Genomic DNA, 17287 nt, shown 5'->3' with positions numbered 1-17287 from the left:
GGGCTGATGAAGCGGTGACCACTGGTCATGGAAGGCCTCAAGGGGACCAATGGACACTGCATGCTCCCTCTCCAGGGACACTCGGGCGCAAATGTAGCTGTGGAAGAGGGGAAGAGAGTCGGCCAAACAACCCCCTCAACCGTCTGCTTCTGGACCTACCGATGGCCACCTTGGCCGGCCCGAGGAGCAGGCTTACAAGGAGGCCCTCCACTCTGCCCACCGCCCTCCGCTCTGCCCACCGCCCTCCGCTCTGCCCACCGCCCTCCACTCTGCCCACCGCCCTCCACTCTGCCCACCGCCCTCCACTCTGCCCACCGCCCTCCACACTGGGTGGCCAAAGATCAGGAGCATGTGGATATGAGTACTGTATGTGCAGCTTCTGCTTCTGCAGTAGACTAATTAGTGTATTATTGGTCAGTTCTGACTACTTTTAGATTATCTGGCTTCATTTCTGTGGACACGTGTAATGAATTATCATCTATGGTTCTTGTCCTTTTTTCTTTGGTACGCTTTTCGAGCTTTAGCTGATTTTTCATTCACATTGTAACTCTACCTCTGTAATGTATGTTCTCTCTGCTCTGAGTTTTAGAGCGGAATTACCCCCCCCCCACCCCCAAATGGGGGCGCGAGAATGCAGGCATGCTGGCGCGTATGTTCACATCGCTGGCTAGCGTGCTGGCACCATCCCGTCCTTGGGTCATTTTCCTGGCACAGGGGTCGGGGGTGGAAGGGCTACCCACCCACGAGCGGTGTAAAACCAATTAAAGGCAGGTAAATGGCTAATTAAGACCAATTATCAAAATCCAACCGCCCCCGCCCCCTTCCCCCACCAGCATCGGGAAGTAAGAGAGATGGTAGTCAGGGCGGTGAATCCTAGGCAAGCTCTGAGGCGCTCCCCGCCGGCCCAAAGTTAGTTTTTATACAGTTATTTTTTTTCTCTGCAAATTATGTTTCTGTGAAGTAACTTGGGACATTTTCCTATGTTGAAGCTGTTAGCCGAATAGTTGATTCAGCTCCATCTACTTCAGGAACACACCACGTGTTATATTTTCTCATTGACCCTTCAGAATGCGTTCACTCTCAATCCAGCTGCTCCTTAAAAAAGAAAGTCCTCGCCTCCGGTTCATTTAGGAGGCAGCGGGCCCCAAGGCCACAGCAGATCCTGTGACTGGCATGTGGTGGGGCTCCAGCTCTTCAAACTGAGCTGAGTTTGGGTGGTGTACAGCAAGTGAGGGGGTCTGCGGAGGCTGACACATTTCTGCGCTGCAGAGGAAGCAGCCATCCAAGAATGTTTTCACGCTTTAACAACCACCCAGCCACTTTTGCTTTCTGAACACACAGCTTAAAAGCTCAACAAAGCCTTGAGGACTTGCACAATTGCCTGCTGAGGGAAAATGGCATGAGTTCAGTTCTTTTTTGTTTCCTTTCAGTTGCCTAAGAGCTTGAACTCTTAGTGAATATTTCACACGGTGTGTCTCCTTGAAGTATTTCTACTCAGGGCAGAGGATTCAACATCACTTCCCTTCCTCCCTACCACACCATCGCCACCCCCCCAGCCCCCAACCTTCCCAGTCAGCAGGATGTGTTGCTGTGGAGGTTAACTTGCATAATTTTTCTTTTAACTTTTCAGATTTTCTCCCTCTCTTACCTGGAGATGGGAAGAAATTCAACTTCATTTCAACCCTTTTCTTGGGTGGAAAAATGAGGGAGTTGGGGGGTGGGGTGGAGGTGCCCTGTACCAAAAACGTGGCCGGGATCCACCTACTTGGATTAGGCAACTTTTAACAACAGCAACTGAGACTTATGTAGTGCCTTTAACATAGTAAAACATCCCAAATTACTTCAGGAGTAAAACACCCCAAATTACTTCAGGAGTAAAACACCCCAAATTACTTCAGGAGTAAAACACCCCAAATTACTTCAGGAGTAAAACACCCCAAATTACTTCAGGAGTAAAACACCCCAAATTACTTCAGGAGTAAAACACCCCAAATTACTTCAGGAGTAAAACATCCCAAATTACTTCAGGAGTGAAACATCCCAAATTACTTCAGGAGTGAAACATCCCAAATTACTTCAGGAGTAAAACATCCCAAATTACTTCAGGAGTAAAACATCCCAAATTACTTCAGGAGTAAAACATCCCAAATTACTTCAGAAGTGTTATCAAATACAATTGACATTCGACCCATTTAAGGGGGTATTAGGGCAGATGACCAAAAGCACGGTCAAAGAGGTAGGTTTTAAGGATTGTCTTTAAAGGAGGAAAGAGAGGTGGAGAGGTTTAGAGAGGGAATTCCAAATGTGAGGGACTTGACAGTTGAATACATGGCCATCAATAGCAGAATGATTAAGATCGGGTATGCTGAAGAGGCCAGAGTTAGATGAGCAGAGATATCTCGGAGGATTGTAGTGTTGAAGGAGATCACAGGGATAGGGAGGGGCCAGGTCATGGAGGGATTTGAAAACAAGGACGAGAAGTTTAAAGTTGAGGCATTGCTCAAGTTGGAAGCAATGCAGGTCAGCGAGCCCAGGATTTTGTGGTTAATCACTTAGGACACCTACCTGAAACGGGACTGAGGCCCTGTGAATCTGATAATTAGGGGCCTGTTGCCTGTTGCAGGGTCTCCAATGCTAAATCGGATGAAAACTAGTGATGTGGGGCACATGATGTACCCAGCCTGGATTTACTAAGCAGCCTTAATGTGGAGCCAATAGTAGCTGGAGCATTCAACTTGGCTCTACAGCAATACTGTGGGCTGCTGTCAGCCTGCTCTTGGTAGGAGAGGGCACCTACCCTCCCCTTAGAACAAGCTGCAAATGGGCCCAATGGCCATGCCAGCTGATGTTCAGAAGTACCGAACCAGTGATTTGTAACAGGGTTGCCTGACTGTCAGCTCACAGGAAATGTGCAGATGAGGCCAGTTTAGGGTGAGACTCAAACTTCGAACTTCTGTTGTGGGGTGCATTTTTTCAACATGCTGCCAATTTTCTTGGCACTTTCACCCAAAAAACCCAACACCTCCCAACGATTGCTGTGACGGTTTGTACCATCCCATGACTACCCACAACCCTCTAGCATCGCAGCCAATCTGCAAATCGGTCCAGGACATGTGGTGCCAAACGATTCTACAATGGGGGCATCACTGTGGGTTCTGCTCTTATCCTCTTAGCGTTCATACATGTTGATTTTCCAGCAGAAGACCAATGGCAGAAGCCCTGACTCTTGTTCATTTCCCTCTCTCATGTAAGAGAGCTGATGTCAGTTTTCATGACCCTACTACGGGTCCCGCTGAGATCAGCTTACTCACCATGGATGGAACCTAAGACCTTCATAACCTGCACGGAACAAGAGGCCTCCTGTTTAGTTAAAGCCTTTCCATCTCTCTCTTTCTCTCAGGATCACCCCAACAGGCTTCAACGAATATGCTTTGATTACAGTATAGTGTAGGTGAATGCAGCAGCCCTGAAATCAGAGACAATTTCAGCTTCTTTTGGTGTAATGGGTTTGAAGAAGGAACGCTAATCAGGACAGCTGTCTGCTCCTTTCCAAACCTTTTACATCTGCACAGACTGCCAGAACAGGCCGACAGAGACCACCTCGGTTTAAAGTCTCGGCTGATGGCAAGACCCCTTTAGCAGCATTCACTCAGTGTGGCACTGAAGACCCAGTTTAGACTGGGGCCAGACTAGCTATTGGGGAGCTATTTGGTTCATTTTTTTTCCCTATTAATGTGGTGAAAGGCACCCACTGGCAAGGAATCAAGAGAAATGGAAGCATTGTCAATGGGTGAGTCTCTGAGAGAATGGGCTGAACTTTACGTGCCCCCGCCGGGCGTGTTTTTGGCGGGAGGGCACATAAAATAGGGGGGATGCCCAGCCCACTACTTTGCCACCCACCTCCGAGCTAACCCCCCTAACACGGTTGGTGTGCGGACGCCAATCGGCAGCCCACCTACCATGTTTAAAAAAACAATCAAGGGTAAACTGAGCTCGTTAACAAGCCAATTGACCCTGACAATACAGTGCCCGTGCCATAATAAGGTTGGCATAGGTAGGCAGGCGGGAGTGGGCAGGCGGCTTTTTGTTAAAAAGAGCATTGGGAGCACAGCCCCAAAGATAGTACCTCCCTTCCATTCTACCCACCTGCTCTCCAGAACTCACTCCCCACTCCCCTAAGCTGGCCAAACCCTCCCCGCCCAATACCCTGGACTCGCCTCATTCAGGGATCCATTGGACCTTCTTCTTGGAACTGGTTGCAGTCCCAGCGGTGCCCACTACTGAGCTCCTGGCGCTGTTGGGACAGCTGGAGCTGCCAACTAATCGGACTGGCCGGCAGCTTCCAATGGTGGGACTTCCTCCCCAGTGCGGGCAGAAGTTCCACTGTTAAGCAAGTTAGCCCGCCCACAGGATGTCACGGCTGTGGGGCTGACTTGCATGGACCGAGTCGGCTTCCAGCCAACATTCCTTCTGGGGGTGAGGGCTGAATATCTGCCTGATATTCACAATTCTGCGCTGCAATTTAAAGCCACTTTTAGAATCACTGGTTTCTCCATGAGAGGCTTGTACAAGTGCAGCATTCTGGTGTTTTGCATTCATCTCAGTTGGCAACAAACTAGATAAGATGGGTCTGTGCGTTAGTCACATTATCACTGGAAGTAGTCAGAGAACTTCCCGTACTGAATATGGGTTCAAAGTTACACAAAAATTGATACAAACATCACCTCCTTGTTTCTTGATACAGGCCCAAGAATTTATTTTCATATTTCACATAGCATTATCTGCTTGTTAACATTTTTTTTTAAAATTATAAAGGAACTGGAGCCTACTCTTTACACACTTTAAATTTTCCTTTACAGAGATACACATTACAAACATGCGCCTCCAAACCCAAAAACCAGAGTTTCAATCTGTCCCAATTTATAACCCTTAAAGAACCCACAAGCATAAGTGGCCCGTTTGAAAGGGGAATTGCTAACCCTCTGGAATAAAAACAAACCAAAACTTCAAAGGAAACTTAATAACTTAAATTGAAAAACCATTCCCACTGCGATGATGCACTCCAGCCTCCCTGGTGCCCACCGGTCATGGAAGGCCTCACGCATACTGGTGGACAAGGTGTTCTCCCTCGCCAGGGTCTCCCGGGTGATGACATAACCACGGAAAGGAGGCAGGCAGTCAGGCCGTGCAACCCCCTCGACCACCTGCTGCCTGGACTTGTTGAGGGCCACCTTGGCCAGGCCCAGGAGCAGTCCAACAATGAGGTCTCCTCATCTGCCCACCCTTCCCACCAACCACCCCCCTCCCCCCTCCCCATCAACCCCACACTGGTTGGCCAAAGATCAGGAGTGTGTGGCTGAAGTGCAATCAGAAATTGAGGAGCAGCCATTTCAGATAATGGAAGAGGGGCTGCAACCTCTTACACTCAGTATAAATATGAAATACATGAAATATGGACTTCTCCAGGCTGTAGAAATTACAGAGAGCCGGAGAATTTGAGAATCGACTTCACGGCCTCTGCATGGCTGCATGGGACTGCCGCGTGCAACACCCTCCACGCCAAATGCCCGATCGGAAAAAAGGAAGATTCCTGCATACAGCGCCTCCTCCAGACTGCAGGATGTTAATGCCACTGCACAACCAATTTATAGGAGTGCAAGTGAATCCCTAGTTAATGCTCCCCACCTGAATCCAAATAAACAAAATATATATTAAACACTTATAACCTCACTTAATAATCTGAGTGTAAGCATGCCAAGGATCTCTTTTGAATTTTATTATTTATGATTGATGTATTTCCTTTCCCTGTTCTTCATTCCAAAATGAAATACTTTGTATTCCATTTCTCCACAGCACTGCCACCTATCCTTCATCCAGCTAGTTCATCGACCTTGCCCTGCAGTCTCTCGCAGTCCCTGTCATAACTTGCCAAAGCCATTTTTGGTGCCATCGGCAAATTTTACTCACAAAGGCATATATGGTAGTGTAATGGATATGTTGACATTTAACTGAGGCTGCGTCTGCCCTGCAGGGTGGCTGTAAAAGACCCCGCAGCATGATTTTGAAGAAGAGCAGTTGAGTTCTCCCCAATGTCCTATTTATTAACATCACTAAAAAAAACTTTTTCTGGCCTTTATCCTGTTTGTTGGAGCTTGCTGTGTGCAAACTGGCTGCCACCTTTCTGAATTACAACAGTGACTATACTTTGGTTGTATTTCATGACTTTAAAGCACTTTTGGATATCCTGAGGTCATGAAATGCACTGAAAATACAAATTATTTTTCTTTTTCAATTCTTAAATGCAAATCATTGTACATAGCAAACATAGTCTAGCCCTAACGTAGCCTCTCGTGGGACATCACTCACTGAATCGTATCAGTCGATAACCCTGCCTTTTTGCTATCTGCCACTGGAAAATGTCTAAACTGCTTCTGTGTATTTGCATTAATATATTGATACATTCTGATTAAAAGACTGAAAACTATTTTGATTTATCTGCAGCCGAGTCAGTACTGAAGGAGTTTGGTAGTGTGGTGGTTATGCTACTGGACTAGTAATCCACAGACCTAGGCTAGTTATCTAGAGAAGGTGAATCCATAGTCCCAGCAGGCAATTTGAGAGTTTAGAAAATCTGATATTGTAAGAGTGACGATGAACGTTTTAGTAAAGACACAACCGGTTCACTAATGTCCTTTAAGAAATGAAACCTGCAGCACTTACCCAGCATGGCCTATAGTAACCCCAGTCCCAACATTATTGACTCTTAACTGACCTCCGAAGACACTCGATTAGGGGTAGGCACTAAGTGTCACTTGCCAGCAACGTCCACATCCAAAGAATGAATATATTTTTTTAAAAACGGTTACAGTACTAAAAACTTGAGCCTGTAATGATGCTTCTACTTGTGACTGGTTAACACCAAGTGGTTAAATGGCTGAGCCACTTCCAGGCAGTGCCAATGGTGATGGTGCAAATGAACACCTAGACAAGGGTAGTAGACCCTCGATGGAGGAAACGCTGTCAGAAGGCGCTGAATTAACCAACAGGATCACTCTCTGTAAGGGTGACACAGCTAACCGTGCAAAACTGGTCAACAAGAGATCCACCATGGACAATCCGAAGCACAACACCACAGATTGGTATTCAAACCCCTGCCTTAGGAGTGTGGAGGTCAGTCACAGGAGCTCGGTTAACTCTCGATCGATGGTTGTGCTCAAGTTAACGAAATGTCACCTCAATAGTTTTATATCGGAGGAGCAAAGAGTTCGTAATTATATAGATGATAACATGACAGTGCTGTGGAACTGTACTGTCCAGATGCGAATGTCCCAGTGCAGCAGTGGATCTGTCACAGTCCCTTAGTTGCTGATGTGGCTGATTTCAAGTAGTTTAAGTGGAACCAGGTTTCCTCTTCAGCTGGTTTATAGCTTTGATTTTATTCACGCTACTAAATGGCTCTCTTCCCATGATCACAAGAAGCTAGCAACAGGAGTAACCCATTCAGTCCCTTGAGTCTGTTCCACCACTTAACTAGAACATGACTGATCTGTACCTCCGTTTATCCATCTTTACTCCATATCCCCGGGTAACCTTACAAAAGCACACTATCGATTTCTGTCATGAAAAGCCTGATTGTTTCCCAGCACCCACGGCCTTGGTGATAACTTTATTTTTTCCCTTTCATTCTTTTGACCTATTTGCGGAACTAGAATCTTTAAACATGGCATTCTGCAGTGACTGCACTAGATTTTTTTGTTGAAATACCAGGCTCTCTCCACCCCCAATTCCACGTGTCTCTTATCTGGCAATGTAACAAACGATTTTTGGAAACCTATTTAAACCATGCCTGCTGCATTTTCCTTATCTTGCTAAGTCCTCGCTGCAGATGTGGAACATTTTAAATCAATGCAGACCAACCGCAGTGATCTCACTACAGATTGGTGTAACACTTTTTTAACTATGGGAGGAGCTTGCTGCACTGGATTTGGAAAGTCACCAGTTAGGGAAACGAGCCAGAGAAAGATTATACAACCCTGGAGTCCTTCAGCACGATAAATCATTGACTGTCAGGAATATTCATTTGAATGGCAGCCAAAGAAGCCGATTAAATCGAGCTGTTTTTTATGAGGAATCTTATGTTGTTGTGTTCGATTGACTGGCGGGCGGTGGGGGGGTTAGTGGGAAAGAAGCTGTTGTGAGGATTTTATACATTTTCCTCCCTATTCACTACTTGTGTTTTTCCTTCCCACCAGTTTTACCTGCTGATTTTCCTCCCCTCTCCCCACCCAAAGGTATTAACTCCCATCATTCGTGGCTCAGTTGGTAGCACTCACGCCACTGAGTTACAAGGTTATGGGTTCAAGCTCTGATCCAGACATTTAAGCCCATAATCCATGCCGACACCCGAGTGCAGTACGAAGGGAGTGCTGAACTGTTGAGATGCTAAACCAAAGCTCCTCCTGCCCTCTCGGGTGGACATAAAAGATTCCCTTTTGAAGAAGAGCAGTGGAGTTTTCCATGGTGTCCTGTCCAACATTTATCCCTCAGATAACATCAGAAAAACAGATTATCTGTTCACTATCACATTGCTGTTTTTGGGAACTTGCTGTGCACAAATTGGATTACACTTCAAAAACTACTTCATTGGCTGTAAGAGATTTGCGATGTCCTGAGGTCAGGAAGGGTGCTGTATAAGGGCATCTTTCTTTCCTCATCAGAGCCAAGCATGATCTTTTCCTTATGCACTAGCACCATATACTCTCACTCTCACTCGCACTCCCGCTTTCCACTGTCTAACAAATAGGATGGTAACCCTAATTGATATTCCTCCAGATAGTGCATTTACCAGTTAAGCTGGTGGGAGAGGAAGGAAGAAACAGGGAAGGGTTTTCAAGAATGCTTTGGCCATTATTTGTTGCTAATGAGATCACATGACTTTCGAATAAGGTGGGGAAAGTATATGGGAAAGTGTTGAGGCATAAAATCAGCAATGATCTTATTAAAAGCCTCGATGGGGGCCATATGGCCTACTCCTCCTATTTCTCATGTTTCTATGTTCTATTACGATGTACAAGATATCACAATTACATGGAACAGACTGGATGGGGCAGAGTGCCTTTTCCTCTCTCTCGCTGCTCATAAGGAGAGCCTGGCGTTACTACAACTCAATTTCTTTCCTATTGCTTAAAAAAGAGACATGCTATCAAAGTTTTTCATCTTGCACTCATCAGGACAGCTTGCAAGAAATTACCAACAGTAAAGGGAAACAACAGTTTATACTGCATGAGGAGACAGAGCAATGCCTTGACCAGAGTCGATCTGCCTGGTTTGAATTTGAACAAAACTGGGCAGTTAACTGTTCCATGCTGCATTCTCCATAGCAAAGCTTCCACCAATCAGAGTCCACTTGCTAAACAATCAGCACTCTCTTCTCATGCAGTATAAATTATTGTTCCCTTTATTATTGGTAATTTCTGGCAAGCAACCCTGATGATTGCAAGACAAAAAACTTTGATAGCATGTCTCTTTTATTCAGCTATTTTCAAGTTCTGTACTACCAAACGATTATCCTTTCCTGTACTTTTCAAATTTGGTGCTGTTTTACACCTTGCGCTTTGCTGCTACCTCTGTGGTGTATCAATGTTATTTTTCTGAATGACTCATTTAGCCTCAACCAGAGCATTGTGTCCAATTCTGGGTGCCACACTTTAGAAAGGATGTGAAGGCTTTGGACAGCAGTGCTTAAAAGATTTACGACAGTGGTTTGGGAATGAGGGATTCAGTTATGTGAATAGATTGGAGAAACTGCGGTTGTATCCTTTGAGAAGGGAAAGTTTAGAGGAGATTTGATAGAGGTGTTCAAATCACTGAAGATTCTGGACAGATTAGATAGGGAGAAACTGCTCCTGTTAGCAGAAATGTTGAGAATCAGGGAGCCCATGCTTAAGTTGATTGGCCAACGAAACAATGGCGACACGAGGAAAAACTTGTTTCTGCAGCGACTGATTAGGATCTTGAATGCACTCCCCGAGAGTGTGGTGGAGGCAGGTTCAATCAAAGAGAATTGGATAATTATCTGAGGGGGAAAATGAATTGTTGGGCTGAGGGGGAAAAAAGGCAGGGCCAAGAGCGGGACTTGGTAAGTTGCTCTTGGAGAGAGAAGGCACTCACACGCTGGGCCACATAGCCTCCCCCTGTGCTGTAGCCATTCTGTGAATCTATGATACAAAGGCTTCAAGTCAAATTGATGACTTAAGTGTGTGATTTTTTCTTTTAAAAATTCATTCATGGGATGTGGCTTTGCTGGCCAGGCCAACATTTATTGCCCATTCCCAATTGCCGTTGAGAAGGTGGTGGTGAGCTGCCTTCTTGAACCGCTGCAGTCCATGTGATGTAGGTACACCCACTGTGCTGCTAGGGAGGGAGTTCCAGGATTTTGAACCAGCGACAGTGAAGGAACGGCGATATATTTCCAAGTCAGGATGGTGGGTGACTTGCAGGGGAACTTCCAGGTGGTGGTGTTCCCATGTATCTGCTGCCCTTGCGCTTCTAGATGGTAGTGGTCGTTGGTTTGGAAGGTGCTGTCTAAGGAGCCTTGGTGAGTTCCTGCAGTTCATCTTGTAAATGGTACACACTGCTGCTACTGTGCATCAGTGGTGGAGGGAGTGAATGTTTGTGGTTGGCGTGCCAATCAATAGCAATGTACAGTAATTTATACATTTGCACAGCACACTGCTTCAGAGTTGATGGTGAGCCTTTGAACCAAATCCCCAAAGCAGGATTAAACAAGGACTCAGTATCTTAGCTGTCAGGGCTAATAGGAGGTGTTTCATTACTAAACCATAAAACACAAACTGACTAAAGGAAGAAACTACTCATCAAACATTAAACCATAAAGTTTTGTTCCTGCAGAAAAATAATACATTCTGCATTGCTTAAGTCAGAACTTAAAATGTCAACAATCCTCATGAAACTGTTGAAAACTTTGGCATTGTAATGACTTTGCTGCAAACAGAGGTCATTGCACAACCGATTACCAGATGGAGCCTTTTTGTTAATGGCTTTGTGACAATTTAGTATGAAACAAATTTTCCCCTTTCAGATGTCTGATCACCTTGGGTGGTGAGGAGTTGGAGGAAGAATTGTGTTGACCGTTGCAATTGTAAAATGCTGAATTGAAAACCCATACACTTAAACAGCCTAAAGGTGAAACATCAAGTGGGCACCCAAAACAAATAAATGTTATATCCTGAAAATTGAGCAGCACTTGTCAGAAATTGATTATGTTTATGCGAAATATCCAATTTTCAGATTTTAACTGCTGCGGCAGATTCTTTTCCCGCCCTTTTAACCCCTCAGCCCCACCTACAAGGTGATCCAAGGAAAACGGGAAGGAATGGCTGCTAGTCAACTTCCTCCAGGATCTGAGGATTGAAGCAAAGCACTGGCACTCTGTAGCTGTTCTGTGCTCAGGTACAGGTGTTGGACAGAGGAGTCACCGTTAAATTATTCCACCGGTCTCTCCGAGAGCCCTTCAAACAGCTGAGTTATGTCCAAGTTTTTGAGATTGAAATGTGACTGCTTTACCTCAAAAAGGGAGGGAGATGGAAAACAGGAAACTATGAGCTAGTTAGCCTAACATCTGTCATAGGGAAAATGTTAGAAGCTATTATTAAAGATGTTATATGAGGGCACTTAGAAAAATTTAAGGCAATCAGGCAGGGTCAACATGGTTTTGTGAAAGGGAAATCACATTTAACCAATTTTTTGGAATTCTTTGAAGGAGTCTCATGTGCTGTGTATAAAGGGGAATCGGTGGATGTACTATACTTCAATTTCCAGAAGGCATTTGATAAGGTGCCACATCAAAGGAAATTAAAAGCTCATGGTATAGGGGGTAACATATTGGCATGGATAGAAGATTGGCTAGCTGACAGGAAGCAGAGAGTTGGCATAAATGGGTCTTTTTCTGGTTGGCAGGATGTGACGAGTGGTGTGTCACAGGGATCAGTGCTGGGGCCTCAACTTTTTACAATTTATATAAATGACTTGGATGAAGGGACCAAAGGAATGGTTGCTAAATTTGCTAATGACACAAAGGTAAATAGTAAAGTAAATTGTGAAGAGGACATAAGGAGACTATAAAATGACACAGATAGGTTAAGTGAGTGTGCAAAGATCTGGCAAATGGAGTATAATGTGGGCAAATGTGAAATTGTCTATTTTGGCAGCAAGAATAAAAAATTTAAATGGTGAGAGATTGCAAAGCTCTGAAATTCAGAGAGATCTGGGTATCCGCGTGCGTGAATCACAAAAAGCTAGTATGCAGGCACAGCAAGTAATTAGGAAAGCTAATAGAATGTTATTGTTATTATGAGGGGGATTGATTATAAAGATAGGGAGGTTATGCTTCAGTTGTACAGCGCACTGGTGAGACCGCATCTGGAATACTGTATACAGTACTGGTTTCCACATTTAAGGAAAGATGTAAATGCATTAGAAGCAGTTCAGAGAAGGTTTAATGAACTAATATCAGGAAATGGGCAGGTTGTCTTATGAGGAAAGGTTGGACAGGTTAGGCTTATATCCACTGGACTTTAGAAGAGTAAGAGGCAATTTGATTGAAACCTTTAAGATCCGGAGGGGTCTTAACAGGGTGGATGTGGAGAGGATGTTTCCTCTTGTGGGAGAATCCAGAACTAGGGGGTCACTGATTAAAAATAAGGGGTCGCTCATTTAAGACAGGGATGAGCAGAAATTTTTTCTCAGAGGGTCGTGAGTCTTTGGAACTTTGCTTTCACTGCCTTTTGAGGAAGAAAGTCTTTGAATATTTTTAAGGCAGAGTTGGATGGATTCTTGATTAACAAGGGGGTGAAAGGTTATCGGGGGTAGGCAGGAATGTGGAGAAATCAGATCAGCCATGATCTTATTGAATGGCGGAGCAGGCTCGAGGGGCTGAGTGGCCCTACTCCTGCTCCTAATGCAAATGTTCATATGAAAGATTCATCTGCAGCTCTAGGGATATGTAACTTGCTGAGCTTCGATTTTCTGGTGGGAGTCACGTACCATTTGACCATTTACGAAATGATGACCATTCCTGTTCAGTGCCGCAGGGTTGTTATTTGTCAACAGTTACACATTTTGGTCATTGTCACGCTGTATCTTGAGAAAGCCATCCTTGCATGAGAAATCCATGCTGCTTGATAAGGCTTCAATCACCTCCTTAAGGGAGTAGTGAACTGCACAGTGACTGTCTCCTGCGAGGGACCCTGAGATATAAAAGTTAAGTCACCGGTGACTATCTGGAATATAATGCAAACGTTAGTTGTTCCTGCCTGTGTGGACTAGATGGCAAAACTCAATCATGCCATGGGAGCAGAAAACTACCCTGTAATCGGAAAGAAGGAAAGAACTTGCATTTATGTAGCACCTTTCATGACTTCAGGTTAGCCCAAAACACCTTATTGCCAATAAAATGGTTTTGAAGTGTAGTCACTGTTTTCATTTTGGAAACGTGGCAACCAATTTATGCACAGCAAGATCCCACAAACAGCAATATGATAATGACCAGATAATCTGTTTTAGTGACATTGGTTCAGGGGTAGTGTGTAAGATGTCCAAAACATCCGAGCGCAATAGGAATATAGGAGGAAGGAGTAGGCCATTCATCACCTACAATTACATTATTGCTGATCTTGTATCTTAATGTCATTCACCTGCCTTGGTCCCATATCCCTGAACACCCTTACTTAACGTAAATCTGTCATGCTCAGTTTTCAAATTGCCAGTTGGTCCACAGCCTCAACAGCTTTTTGGAGACTTCATTCTTCATTTTGTATAATGATTAGCTTGAAAACCACCTGACCCCTGAAGTCTGTGTTGCTTAGCAATCATAGCTTTGAGCCAGGCCAACTTCCAGAATAGAGAGGATTGCCAGGGCTGCTGTTGTAATGTAGAAAGAAGGAAAGGAAAAAGCCAGTGTGTTGCCTTTCAAGACCTCAGGATGTTACCAAAATACTTCACAACCAATTAAATACTTTCTGAAGAGTAATAAATGCTGCACTGTAGGAAACCTGGAAGCCAATTTGCACACAGCAAGATCCCACAGACAGCAACATGGTAATAACCAGATAACCTACTTCCTTTTAGTGATGTTGGTTAAGGGATAAAAATTGGCCTGGACACTTGGGAGAACCCATTGTCGGTTCTTCAAAATAGCGGCATGGAATCATTTACGTGCACCGGAGAGGGCAGATGAGCCTTGATTTAACATCTCATCCAAAAGATAGCACCTCTGAGAGTGTAACACACCCTCAGTACTGCACTTCCTATGATCTCTGTTGCAACCAAAAACTGTTTAGTAAGAAATTGGAACTTCCAGTTATTAACTGAAACATAACACATCAAGATTTCACATGTTAAAATAACTTTTACTGTATCAATAACGAAAGACAAAACATTATTACTTAAATATTATTAACTTTTCTTAACTATTAACTATAACTTACACTTTAAACTACCAGAGTACTTTTAATAACAACCAATACTCCAATTTTGTTACATTACTCAGTCTCTTAATTAGACATCCAATCTCCTGATATTAATCCAAAGTATTCTGCAGCACCCAAGGGTTTGCTTCTGCTTTTTCCCTTCCCAATACAATCTTCCACTCTAAGAGTTTTCCCTGGGGAATCTTCCTCTGGTTTCAGCTAGGCAAATCCTCCAACCTTGCTTTAATTCCACATGCATTTTGTCTTCAAACTGAGTGTAAGCTCTCACCTGCCTTCCATGTGGTGAATTATAGAGTCAGCATTTTCTGTGCTTAAGGTGCAGCCCTGGCTAACATCTATCTCTTTTTGCTCTTCAACTCCCATTCGGCTGCAGCCTGCACCAGACCAAAAACTTCAATTTTTCTGTGATATTGCTGGTTTTATAGGGAAGCCTGAAACCTGATCTCAAAATGGCTTCCTATACCCCCCTCTCCATGGCAATGAGAAACACTAGCCTTGAATCCAAGTAGAAACGTTAATCATCTACTGCTGATCACCAGCACTTTCATCTTAGAAACAAAGGGACCAGTTCGAGCTCAATTCTTTACAACCTGATATCAGTAATGCCTTTTTGGGTCTTTGGAGACTTAGGGTCTTCTCAATGTGGACTTAGAAATAGCTGTCATTGTCCCAGATGTTAATGTTTGGCACCTCCTTTTCAATTCCAAATTTTGGGTGAGGTGTTGGCATTGTGGTACTGGCGCTGGACCAGTAATCCACAGACCCAGGTTAAGGCTCTGGGGAACCTGGGTTTGAATCCCACCACAGCAGATGGTGAAATTTAAATTCAATAAAAATCTGGAGTTAAAAGTCTGATGAAACCATTATTGTAAAAACCCATCTGGTTCACTAATGTCCTTTAGGGAAGGAAATGTGCTGTCCTTACCTGGTCTGGCCTACATGTGACTCCAGACCCACAGCAATGTGGTTGACTCTTAAATGCCCTGAAAACAAGGACAGTTAGGGATGGGCAAAAAATGCTGGCCTAGCCAGCAATGCCCACATCCCATGAAAACTCTTTTTAAAAGTAACGCAATGTGACTCTCTTTTTGATCTAACAATTAAACCACCCAGGTTTACTGTCAGGCAGACTCTAGCCTAGGTCACATGACTCCTTTCATTTAACCTACATTTAAAGATTATGATAATCATATAAACGAAAATAAATAGTGCTAAAACATAATAATCTCATAAATTTCACCATTGTAGCACCCCTGAAGTGTCAGCTTAGGTTTTTTTGCTCATGTTTCTGGAGAGGGACATGAAACCTGGAAGTCACAACCTTCCAACTCGGGAAGCAAGAGTGGTACCCACTGAGCCATGACTGACACCTTTGCAAGTCTCCTTTGTGGTGGTAACACAACAGCATTTCCCCCAGGTCTGAGAGTGAGGTACTACAGAGGACTCCACTCCTGAGAATAGCAGGGATATAGTCGTGGGTATTTAAAGGTGAGAGCACTGCTTGCTGTTTGGCGTCTGTGAATGCCGTTTTACGTTGGGCCTGCCAAGTGCAGTGAATGAGTTGATGTTGAACATTGTTGAGCGTTGACCGAAAGTGGTGCTGAAATGTCTCTAAACAGAAGACAAGGGGGGAACAGGCACCTGACTGACTTGTGTTAGCACTCGGCTATGTGAAGCCAACGGAGCCACATTCGGTTTGAGTCTGTGCTGAGTTAGCAGTCTCAACCAGTGCTTTTAGAATTGGGGATTGGGTGGGTTTTTCTGACCTGTTCTCCTATCACCCTTACTGGGAAAGCTCATGTTGGCTGAGATCATGATTGACTCAAGTGTAATGCTTCTTGCAAGCATAATTTTATTGGATTGATTAGTGACTATCTTCTCTCTGTCTACCCTTTCAAATCCCTTCATAATTTTAAAGGCCTCCATTAGATCACCTCTCAGCCTTTGCTTTTGTAGCGAAAAGGGTCTCAGCCTGTTTAGTTTTCCCTGATCACCATAATCTTTCAGTTCCGGTATCATCCTTGACAATCTTTTTTGTACCTTCTCCGCTATCTCTACATCCTTTTTGTAATATGGAGGCTGTGTATGAATATTTTTATAGTATGAACCGTACGGATGTAACAGTAGAAGAGGGAGCGAGGTTGGGACCAAGGCACGGATAACAGTAAGAGGTGTGGAGATAGTTACTGAAACAAGACTGCTGATTACTTCACTACAATTGGTGCCTGTGGGTTAGGCGGTGGGGAGGAGGGCTGAAATAAGTCAGGGTTACTGCTCCTGATTGCTACTTTGCGACTTCTGCTGTAAGTATGGACATTGGGTGAGGATGGGATGGCAGACAGCTGAGATGCCAATGTATTAATAAGTCTGCCCAGTGTCACAGTTCAGGCTTGCAAGTGAAGAATGATTTGTGTACCAAGAGAGTGACTTTACACCACCACTGGTGGCCATATCTTCAGCCATCCAGGCCTTAAGCTCTGGAATTCCCTCCTCAAACCTCTCCACCTCACCACCTTTCTCTTCTCCTTTACAACACTTCTTAAAATCTAGCTCTTTGACCAGACCTTTGGTCACCTATGCTAATGTCTCCCTGTGTGGCTTAGTTTTTTACTTGATTACTCTCCTGTGAAGCAGCTTGGGATTTTTCACTATATTAAACCTGCTTTATAAATGTAAGTTGTTGTTGGTTGTTTGTACCCACAAAATCTAGGCGGGGAGAGGACATAAATATTGAATGTCTTTTTTAACTGTGCTGGAATGGAACTGTGTGTGAAGGA

The 17287-nt window shown here is 44.3% G+C and overlaps 1 protein-coding gene across 1 annotated transcript in view; it reads left to right on the top strand.

The window, feature by feature from the left end:
- The window catches only part of jam2a (junctional adhesion molecule 2a), a 65540-nt gene that overhangs the window by 16013 nt on the left and 32240 nt on the right, over positions 1-17287 (top strand). The gene's annotated exons all lie outside the window — the stretch shown is intronic.

The sequence above is a fragment of the Cetorhinus maximus genome, chromosome 16 (genome assembly GCF_964194155.1).
Source record: "Cetorhinus maximus chromosome 16, sCetMax3.hap1.1, whole genome shotgun sequence".
In the NCBI taxonomy this organism is placed as follows: domain Eukaryota; kingdom Metazoa; phylum Chordata; class Chondrichthyes; order Lamniformes; family Cetorhinidae; genus Cetorhinus; species Cetorhinus maximus.
The sequence above is the reverse complement of the archived record's forward strand: the minus strand, read 5'-3'. Positions and strand labels throughout refer to the sequence as shown.